Source organism: Lathyrus oleraceus, chromosome 6 (assembly GCF_024323335.1).
Source record: "Lathyrus oleraceus cultivar Zhongwan6 chromosome 6, CAAS_Psat_ZW6_1.0, whole genome shotgun sequence".
Taxonomy (NCBI): Eukaryota; Viridiplantae; Streptophyta; class Magnoliopsida; order Fabales; family Fabaceae; genus Lathyrus; species Lathyrus oleraceus.
Genome location: NC_066584.1, coordinates 250,396,170 through 250,405,997, shown reverse-complemented (window position 1 = coordinate 250,405,997; position 9,828 = coordinate 250,396,170). Strand labels below are relative to the sequence as shown.

The following is a 9,828-nucleotide window of genomic DNA, read 5'->3' as shown; positions in this document are numbered from 1 at the left end:
TCAAAGTAGGAAACATTGCCCATAAGTAGCTCTATTAGCAAGTACTTGGATTATTAATTGATTACGTGAATTACATTCGACCCTGTCTTTATTAATTGAACTTTATTCAATACTTTAATTTTCCTTGCACACCCTAAAAGCACTTATTTTGATTGCCTTTGATAAACACCATAACAATAGATAACGATAGATTGACACTTGGTCTCTGTGGATTCGACAATCTTTTATATTACTCTGACGCGTTCGTATACTTGCGAAAGCCACCGCATCAAGTTTTTGGCGCCGTTGCCGGGGACCAATTTCGTCAAATTTCATTTCCCTGTTGTTATATCGTTTAGACTTAGGCTATTTCCCGCCGGTCAATGCGAAGAACTCGCAGCACCGGAAGTTTAAGCTTAGTATACCCTCTGGCGGAACCTGAACGTTACGCTCGCGCACATTTATTCTTTCATAGAATTAAGAGAGCTATGGCCGAAGATCAAAACCAAAGACCTCTTAAAGATTTCGCTCAACCATCTAATGAAGAACCTAGTTCTAGTATAGTAAACCCAACCATCCCAGCTAATAATTTTGAACTTAAACCATCCCTATTGCAACTAATGCAACATAGACAATTTGCAGGTCTCGCTACTGAGAACCCAAACCAACATTTAAAAATATTTCTTCAATTAGCAGACACTTTTAAAACCAATGGAGCTTCTCCTGAGGCAATACATTTAAGATTATTTCCTTTTTCCCTCAGAGATAAAGCCCTATCATGGTTAGATTCCCTTCCACCCAATTCCATTACGACTTGGGATAACCTTAGAAGAGTTTTTCTTGCTAGATATTTTCCCCCGAGTAAGACCGCCGTTCTTCGAAACCATATAACTAGATTTACCCAAAACCAAGGAGAATCGCTGTTCGAAGCTTGGGAGAGATATAAAGAATTGTTACGAGCATGCCCACATCATGGTTTAGAAAATTGGTTAATCATTCAAACCTTCTATAATGGACTTCACTACAACACAAAGATGACCATCGACGCTGCCGCAGGCGGTGCTCTGATGAACAAACCTTATCCTGAAGCTAGTGCCCTCATCGAAGATATGGCTCAAAACCATCAATCATGGGGAGTCGAACGAGCGACAGTAGAGAAGAAGGAAGCCCAAGGAGGAGTGCATGAACTAAGCTCTATAGACATGATGCAAGCTAAAATGGACGCATTAGCCCTCAAAGTCGAGCATATGTGCATAAACCCGAATACTGTAGCCGCAGTTTCGACGGATTGTGAGATATGTGGAACCAAAGGACACCAATCCGTAGAATGCAGTCTATTAAACGAAACCCACTATGAGCAAGTGAACTACACCCAAGGGAACCCATACTCGAATACCTATAACCCTGGATGGAGGAATCACCCGAACTTCTCCTATAAAAACAATAACCCTATTCAAAATAATGCACCTCCGAGACTTAGTTATCAAGCCCCTAGATCAAATCAACCTATGCAACCTGTGCCACCAAAGCCGAGCCTTGAGAAAATTATGGAAAATTTTATCACCGCTCAAACCCAACAAAACAAGGAGTTCATGAACCAAAATATTCATGTTAACGAATTGATTACTCAGTTAGGAACCAAGGTTGACCAAATAGTTACTCATACCAAGATGCTTGAAACCCAGATCTCTCAGGTAGCTTTAAACCAAGCCCCTCAGACTACACCTGGAGGACAATTCCCTGGACAACCTCAACAAAATCTGAGAGGACAAGCCAATGCCATTACCATACGAAGTGGGAACGCTTATGATGAGCCACCAAACCCTAGATTGAGTGAACCCGAAACTTCTAAGGAATGTACCAAACCCACAGACGAAGTAAAGGAACCAGAGGAACCTAAAAACCAGGGAGGTCGAGAAAAAGGAGAAGAACCTAAAGACAAAACTTACGTACCACCCCCGCCATATAAACCACCTATACCATATCCGAAAAGACTCAAACAAACCCAGATCAACAAACAGTATCAAAAATTTATTAAAGTTATAGAAAAGCTTCATGTAGAAATCCCTTTCACAGAAGCCATCACCCAAATACCTTCTTATGCAAAGTTTCTCAAAGACATCCTTACCAACAAACGTAGACTTGCCGATCCGAAGCCTTTGGAATGTAATGCTATTTTCGAGGACAAATTAGCAAAGAAAGATAAAGATCCTGGAAATTTCTCCATTCCTTGCCTTTTGGGTAATCATGTCATCGAAAAAGCTTTTCTAGACTTAGGAGCTAGTGTGAGCCTAATGCCTTTAGCAGTTTGTGAGAGGTTAAACTTAGGAGAATTACAGCCCACTAAGATGTCACTTCAGTTAGCCGATAGATCTGTTAAGTATCCGATAGGCATTTTAGAAGATTTCCCTGTTAGGATAGGTCAGTTATTTATCCCTAACATCAAAGAGGACAATGATATACCAATCCTTCTAGGTAGACCATTCTTATCGACTGCAGGAGCCATAATAAATGTCAAGAAAGGAAAGTTGACATTTGAGGTAGGTGACGAGAAAATAGAATTTATACTTTCGAAATTTCTTATGGCACCTGTGATGGGAGACTCGTGTTATGCCTTAGATATCATTGATGAATGTGTTAGAGAATTAGAACAAAAAGAAATTATAAAAACAATTAAGTTACCATCAACTCTGATAAGGGAAGATGATAACTTTAAGAAACCCTACATCGATGATAACCTTTACGAATGTTTATCCCTTACTCCAGATCCTATGCCATGCCCTAAGAAACTAACCTTAGAACTTAAGGAACTGCCTAAGAACCTGAGATATGAGTTCCTCGATGAAAAGATGAACCGTCCAGTTATAGTTAGTGCTACCTTGAGCCAAGAGGAAACGAACCAACTTTTAGACGTTTTACGAAGATATCCCTCAGCCTTAGGATATAATATCTCTGACCTGAAAGGTATAAGCCCATCCGTATGCATGCATCGGATTTCGCTCAAAGAAGATTCAAAACCCTCCAGAGAACATCAGAGAAGAATAAACCCTATAATGAGGGATGTCGTTAAAAAGGAAGTTCTTAAGTTACTTGAGGCAGGTATTATCTACCAGATCTCGGATAGTAAGTGGGTGAGCCCTGTGCATGTAGTACCTAAAAAAGGAGGCATCACAGTCGTGCAAAATGATAAAGGAGAACATGTAGCAAAACGATTAGAAGGAGGATGGCGGATGTGTATAGATTATAGAAAATTAAATAAAGCAACTAGAAAGGATCATTTCCCTTTACCATTTATAGACCAAATGTTGGAGCGTCTAGCCAGACACTCTTACTTCTGCTATCTAGATGGATACTCTGGATTTTTCCAAATACCTATCCACCCCGAAGATCAAGAAAAAACTACCTTTACATGCCCTTATGGAACTTTTGCCTACAAACGAATGCCATTCGGCCTATGTAATGCCCCAACTACTTTCCAACGCTGCATGATGTCAATCTTTGCAGATTACCTTGATGGTATCATGGAAGTGTTTATGGATGATTTCTCGGTTTTTGGATTTGATTTCCACAATTGTCTTGTTAACCTTGAGAAAATCCTGGAGAGATGCGTGGAGGTGAACCTCGTGCTAAACTGGGAAAAATGCCATTTCATGGTAACCGAAGGAATAGTTTTAGGACATATAGTTTCCGAAAAAGGTATAGAGGTAGATAAAGCTAAAATAGAAGTTATAGAAAACCTAAAACCACCAAAAACCATCAGAGAAGTCCGAAGCTTTCTTGGACACGCTGGATTCTACCAGCGTTTTATTAAGGACTTCTCCAAAATAACTAAACCTTTAACTGGACTTTTAATGAAAGATGCTGAATACATTTTTGATGAAAAATGTAATGACGCATTTAATCTTTTAAAGCAAGCATTGATCTCAACACCCATTATGAAACCACCTGATTTGTCAGAACCTTTTGAGATAATGTGCGATGCTAGTGATTATGCATTTGGAGCCGTTCTAGGACAAAGGAAAGATAAAAAGTTACATGCCATCTATTATGCAGTAGAACCCTAGACGCTGCCCAACTTAACTACGCAACAACTGAAAAAGAATTACTCGTTGTAGTTTTCGCTATAGACAAATTTAGATCTTATCTAGTAGAAGCAAAAATTATAGTTTACACCGATCATGCTGCCATTCGTTACCTATTAAGTAAAAAAGATGCCAAGCCCAGGTTACTCCGATGGATTCTATTACTACAAGAGTTTGATTTAGACATAAGAGATAAAAAAAGGCACTGAAAATGTAGTAGCTGATCACCTTTCTAGGCTAGAACATCTAAAACCAGAACTAGTACCCATAAATGATGATTTCGCCTATGATAGACTGATAGCTAGAGTAGAAACCATTGAAGATAACCTAAGCCCTCATGAGCATCCCCAAAATTCATTAGCAATAAGTAACGTACCCTGGTATGCAGACTTCGTTAATTACCTAGTTGCTGATATAGTATCCCCCTGATCTTGATTACCACCGCAAGAAGAAATTCTTCCACGATGTGAGAAACTTCTATTGGGACGAACCGCTCCTTTTCAAAAGGGGTAAAGATGACATTTTTCGCCGTTGCGTTCCAGAAGAAGAGGTAAATAGTATTATCGAGCATTGTCATTCTGCACCTTATGGTGGACATGCGAGCACCTCTAAGACATACGCCAAGATTCTTCAAGCTGGCCTATTCTGGCCTACCATATGGCGTGATGTCTATGCTTGCATTGTCAAATGTGATAGATGCCAACACACTGGAAACATTTCAAGGCGTGATGAAATGCCTCTAAGAAACATTCAGGAAGTAGAACTCTTTGACGTATGGGGTATAGATTTCATGGGACCTTTCCCACCATCCTTAGGAAACAAGTATATCTTAGTAGATGTAGACTATGTGTCTAAGTGGATTGAAGCTATAGCTGCGCCCACAAACGACACTAGGGTAGTAATCAAACTATTTAAAAACTATATATTCCCTAGATTTGGAACACCACGTTTAGTCATAAGCGATGGAGGATCACACTTCATATCGAGAATATTTAACAAAATTTTAAGAAAATATGGAGTTAAGCATAGAGTAGCAACACCATACCACCCACAGACTAGTGGCCAAGTAGAAGTATCTAATAGGGAGATAAAATAAATCCTAGAGAAAACTGTTTCTATTTCTAGGAGAGACTGGTCTCAGAAGCTTCAAGAAGCATTATGGGCCTATAGAACCGCTTTCAAAACCTCTATAGGAACTACTCCTTATCAACTAGTCTATGGAAAATCCTGTCACTTACCGTTCGAATTAGAGCATAAGGCCTATTGGGCCATTAAAACTTCGAATTTAGACTACCTAGCCACTGGAGAAAAGCGTACCCTAGACATTCATAAATTAGAAGAACTTAGGCAATCGGCCTACGAGAATGCAAAAATATATAAAGAGAGGAGAAAAGCCTATCACGACAAAAGAATAGTAAAGAAAAACTTCAATATAGGTGATCCTGTTCTCCTTTTTAACTCTAGGTTACGACTCTTCCCTGGAAAGCTACGTTCAAGATGGACTGGTCCTTTCGAAGTATCCAAGATTCTGAGATCCGAAGCCGTAGAAATCAAGAACGAAACCTGTAGTCCATTCATTGTAAATGGACAAAGACTGAAGCTCTACGAAGGAGGAGACTCTAGCATACTACTCAAGCCACACCCTGATTGATCCACCAATTCCTACTACTACAGGTGTATAAATTCTAATCGTCAAGCTAATGACGTTAACCAAGCGCTGCGTGGGAGGCAACCCATGGTTTTTCTTTCATTTTACTTTTTCGCATTTATTTATTTTTATTTTTATTTAATTTTATCATATTTTGCATTGAGACTAAAATTTGAATGGTTTGCACTTTCAGGATCACTTTCTTAACTTTTACAGGATGCAGGATTTCGATGACATGCACGTGGCCTATAGAGATAATGCTCAGAGAGAGCGCTACATCGCTCTGTATCAGCGCCCTATGGCACCCACACGTTATCCTGATCAGCACTGTATGGAGGCACTGGGCATCGAGTCGAGTATCCGATTCCTTAACCACCAGCTTCACTGGGACGAGTTTGCTGATGACTTGAGTAACACCTACAGGAACCTGACATTGGAGTTCCTGAGTTCATTCGATTATGACCCATACTCTGGACCAGATGGGTATGCTTCTTTCAGGCTCTTTGGAGTTGAGTACTCTTTCAGCCAGAAAGAGTTTGGTGACCTATTGGGTTTCCAGACCACTCTTGATGCTATCCCGGAGACACCTATGGGATATTTTCTAGGTAAGGAGGCGGAGAAGTTTTGGAGTGATATATCAGGTGGCGGAAGCCAAGATCCATCTACGCATCTATCTCATGTTATACATAACCCCGCCTTTAGATACTTTCAGATGATATTAGCACATTCCTTCCTGGGAAGACCGAATGCAGAGACACTACTGAGTGAAGAGGAGATCTTCCTATTATTTTGTGCATCCCAGTCTCTCCCAGTAGCATGTGGGAACTTTTTGTTATATAGTCTCAGCGGTATCTCCAGATCTACCGAAGGAGTCATCCATGTGGGCGGAATCATCACGCAGATTGCTGTCGCTTTAGGTCTGTCTCGCAAGCTGTTACATCTTCGGATCTACTATGGGTACACTACCATGGACATCGACTTCTGTTTGACCAGAGGGTTGATGAGGAGATCCTCTTTCCGCCCATGTCAGTTCCAATTGCTGGTCGACAGCGAGGCTATCCATTATTTCACACTGCCAGATCCTATGATGACTAGTGTGCATGATCCAACGAATTGGAGTTATGCTCTGGAGGGCCAGGGAGAGACCGTCGAGGAGCCGAGATCACCACCCATTGCTGAATACACGCCTACACCACCATCTCCCAGGATCACTGTTTTCTCTAATAATCTTTCATTGCAGACCCCCGACATCCGCACTCAGATTGTTGAGTATCGTAGAGAGATCGCAGAGCTTAGACAGGAGGTGGCTGACCTCACTTTACAGATGGGAGTGTCTGATCTCACCCATGCTACTGAAGCCGACTGTCTATATCAGGAGATCGCAGAGCTCAGGCAGGAGGTAGCCCTGCTCCGTGGATCCTCTCAGGAAGACGACATCCCTAATATATGATCTCACCATTTCATCTTATTTTATCTCTTTTTTATTTTTCTCGTATTTACATAACTCATTTTATATTATCGCATTTGGAATATTATATAAACTATGTCTATACATTGATATTTCTACTTTTATCTATATATGTCTTATGTTTGTTTTATTTGCATTTTTTATTTTTCAGTTATTTATTTATTTATTAGTCTAATAGTTAATTTTTGTTTCATTTTCATTTTTATTTTTACTTTTACAAAATTATGCAAGTCAATGATGCTAGGAAAATCACAAGACAAATGCTATCCGGACCCCTCAAAGCCAAAAGACAAGAGAAGCTCAAACCAAAGGACTAAAATCCGGCCCAGCCAGATTTTGCCTTGTGGCGCCCGCCATAGACCCTGTGGCGCCCGCCACAGCGTCTGTAAATGGTCGGGGCAGAACCCCTTTCTTCACCATTTTCGCACCTTACAACCTTCCAAACCCATTTTTTCACCTTGGAAAAACATCCTTGAACCCACAAAAAGCTCATACTTTTCTAATCACCACACCGTACAAATTATTTTTCCGATTTCCATTTTCATCTTCATCCGTCGGATTTCGTAAAAATCCCACCTTTTCACATTCCACTTCATCTTCTTCGTCACTTTTCAAGAGCTACACAAATGGAGTTTAATGGATTCATTCTTCGAGGAGGGAAACCGGGGGATAGACAAAGAAAAATTATCGAACGGTTGCAAAATCGGGAGATCCTCCCGACAAGGTATGTTGATGAAAACTGTCTCTACACTTTAGGTATCTATCATAGCATATTTCATTTATTAGATAACTTAGGTTTGCATAATTTCTTTTCCAACAAAGAACCCACCTATGAGCGATTGACAATTGAATTCTTGAGTTCCTTAATTTATATTGTCAACCCTAACACTGCTAGCACAGTTGGTACTGTCAGATTTAGAATGTTTGCTGTTGAATATGAATTCAGTACCGACGAACTAGCCAGCTTGTTAGGAATCCCTCATGTGGACGGTGCTATTTGTGAGGCCCCTTTGGATTCATAGTGGTCAGTTGAGGTATTTTCCTTCTGGGAGCGTTTATCAAACACTTCCATAAACTCTTTTGAAGGAGTTCTTGCCTCACTATCCATAACCCGACCATCAGAGTTTTTAGATATCTGTTGGCATGTACTATTTTTGGCCGGGAGAATCCAAATAAGGTTAATGCTAGAGAGCTTCTATTTTTACAAGGAAGCCTCACAAATAGACGAATTAATTCGGTCCCGTTCATGCTTGCTCATATGACTTTAACTCTGAATAAAGCGGGACCGATTTCTTTTGGTGGATTGATTACATCTATTGCTCGGGCGCTTAACCTGAACAATGAGATGGCTACCCTAGACCCCTTACCTCCTCGCACAATTAACCTAAAATTTCTAAGAGACATGAAATTATGCCGTTTGAGGAGAGAAGGAGGCTATATGCTTATGGTTCATGGTGTAGCCATCCCATCTGTTGTTTTACCGTGCACTAGACATACAGATATACGAGATGAAAGGAATTGGACCTACGCTTTAGATGCTCCACCTGTTTTAGGTCCTCTTCCTCCTAACATTCCCGATGAGGCGGGACATGACACTGATGATGAATATGATCGGAGAGAGAGATCTCACGTACCCCATGTGTCCCCCCATCATCCTTCACTACCACACACCGCACCATCTTCTTTTTCTGCAGGTACCACTCCTGGATTTTATATTACGGAGGAGATGTGGCGTGACCACATGGCTAGAGAGCAGAGGCGTGACGACCTACTCTCTACCATCCAACAACAACTGGAGAATAACATGAGCTTCATGCAAGAGTCGCAGCGGAGGACAGACAGGTCCTACGACACTGTTCTACAGTCCCTGCAAACGATCACAGATACACAAGCCCGTCAGCAACACTACCACCAGAGACACATGGCACTCATTGAAGTCACTCTAGGTTCCATTATGGGTAACCTTCGAGAGGTGAGGACTGCTCAGGATACCCTGTAGGCGAGGATGGATCAGAGAGACCGTCGTCGTACCCGATCCCGTCGTCCACCTCAGGATGGCGAGGGCACTAGTGGTCAGCAATAGGTTGTCAGGTAACTCTTCCCTTATCTTATTTCGAAACATTGGGGACAATGTTCGATTTAAGTGTGGGAGGAGACTCTATCGTCTTTTCTTTATTGTTTTTCTCGTTTTTTCCTTTATCGCTTTTTCTTTGCTGTTTTTAGATAGTTTATTTCCTTTTAGTTGTTTATTTTGCTTTTTAGTATAATGCATGAGTCTGACGAGTCACCAAATATAGTAGATCTTTAGTACAATCCTACCTCCCCATACCTTTAGCCCCACCAAAATTTTTTTTTTTGCAAAAGAAAATAGTGTTATTCCGAAAGTTTTCAGGTTTTAAAGACATGTTTTGAGTAAGGATACGGTGACTTGGGAGAACTTTGTGAAACATCAGTATTATTTTAGCACCATAGACTTCGTAAATATAGGAACCACTCCCGAAACCCCATGTACCATGGCCTTAATCATCATTTTCGTATAAGTCCTCAGTAGTTTATCTCAGCAGTCAGCTCCGGCATACGCATCCTCTACGTAGGGGACCGATGCAAATAAGTGAATGATCCAGCAAAAGAAATAAAAAATAAAAGAAAGA

General features: G+C 40.8%; 1 non-coding gene across 1 annotated transcript; it reads right to left on the bottom strand.

The window, feature by feature from the left end:
- Nucleotides 1-851: 851 nt before the first annotated feature.
- On the bottom strand, nucleotides 852-958 carry LOC127099913 (small nucleolar RNA R71). The gene has a single exon (XR_007794375.1). It is a non-coding gene; the product is annotated as a small nucleolar RNA R71 (small nucleolar RNA).
- Nucleotides 959-9,828: the final 8,870 nt, after the last annotated feature.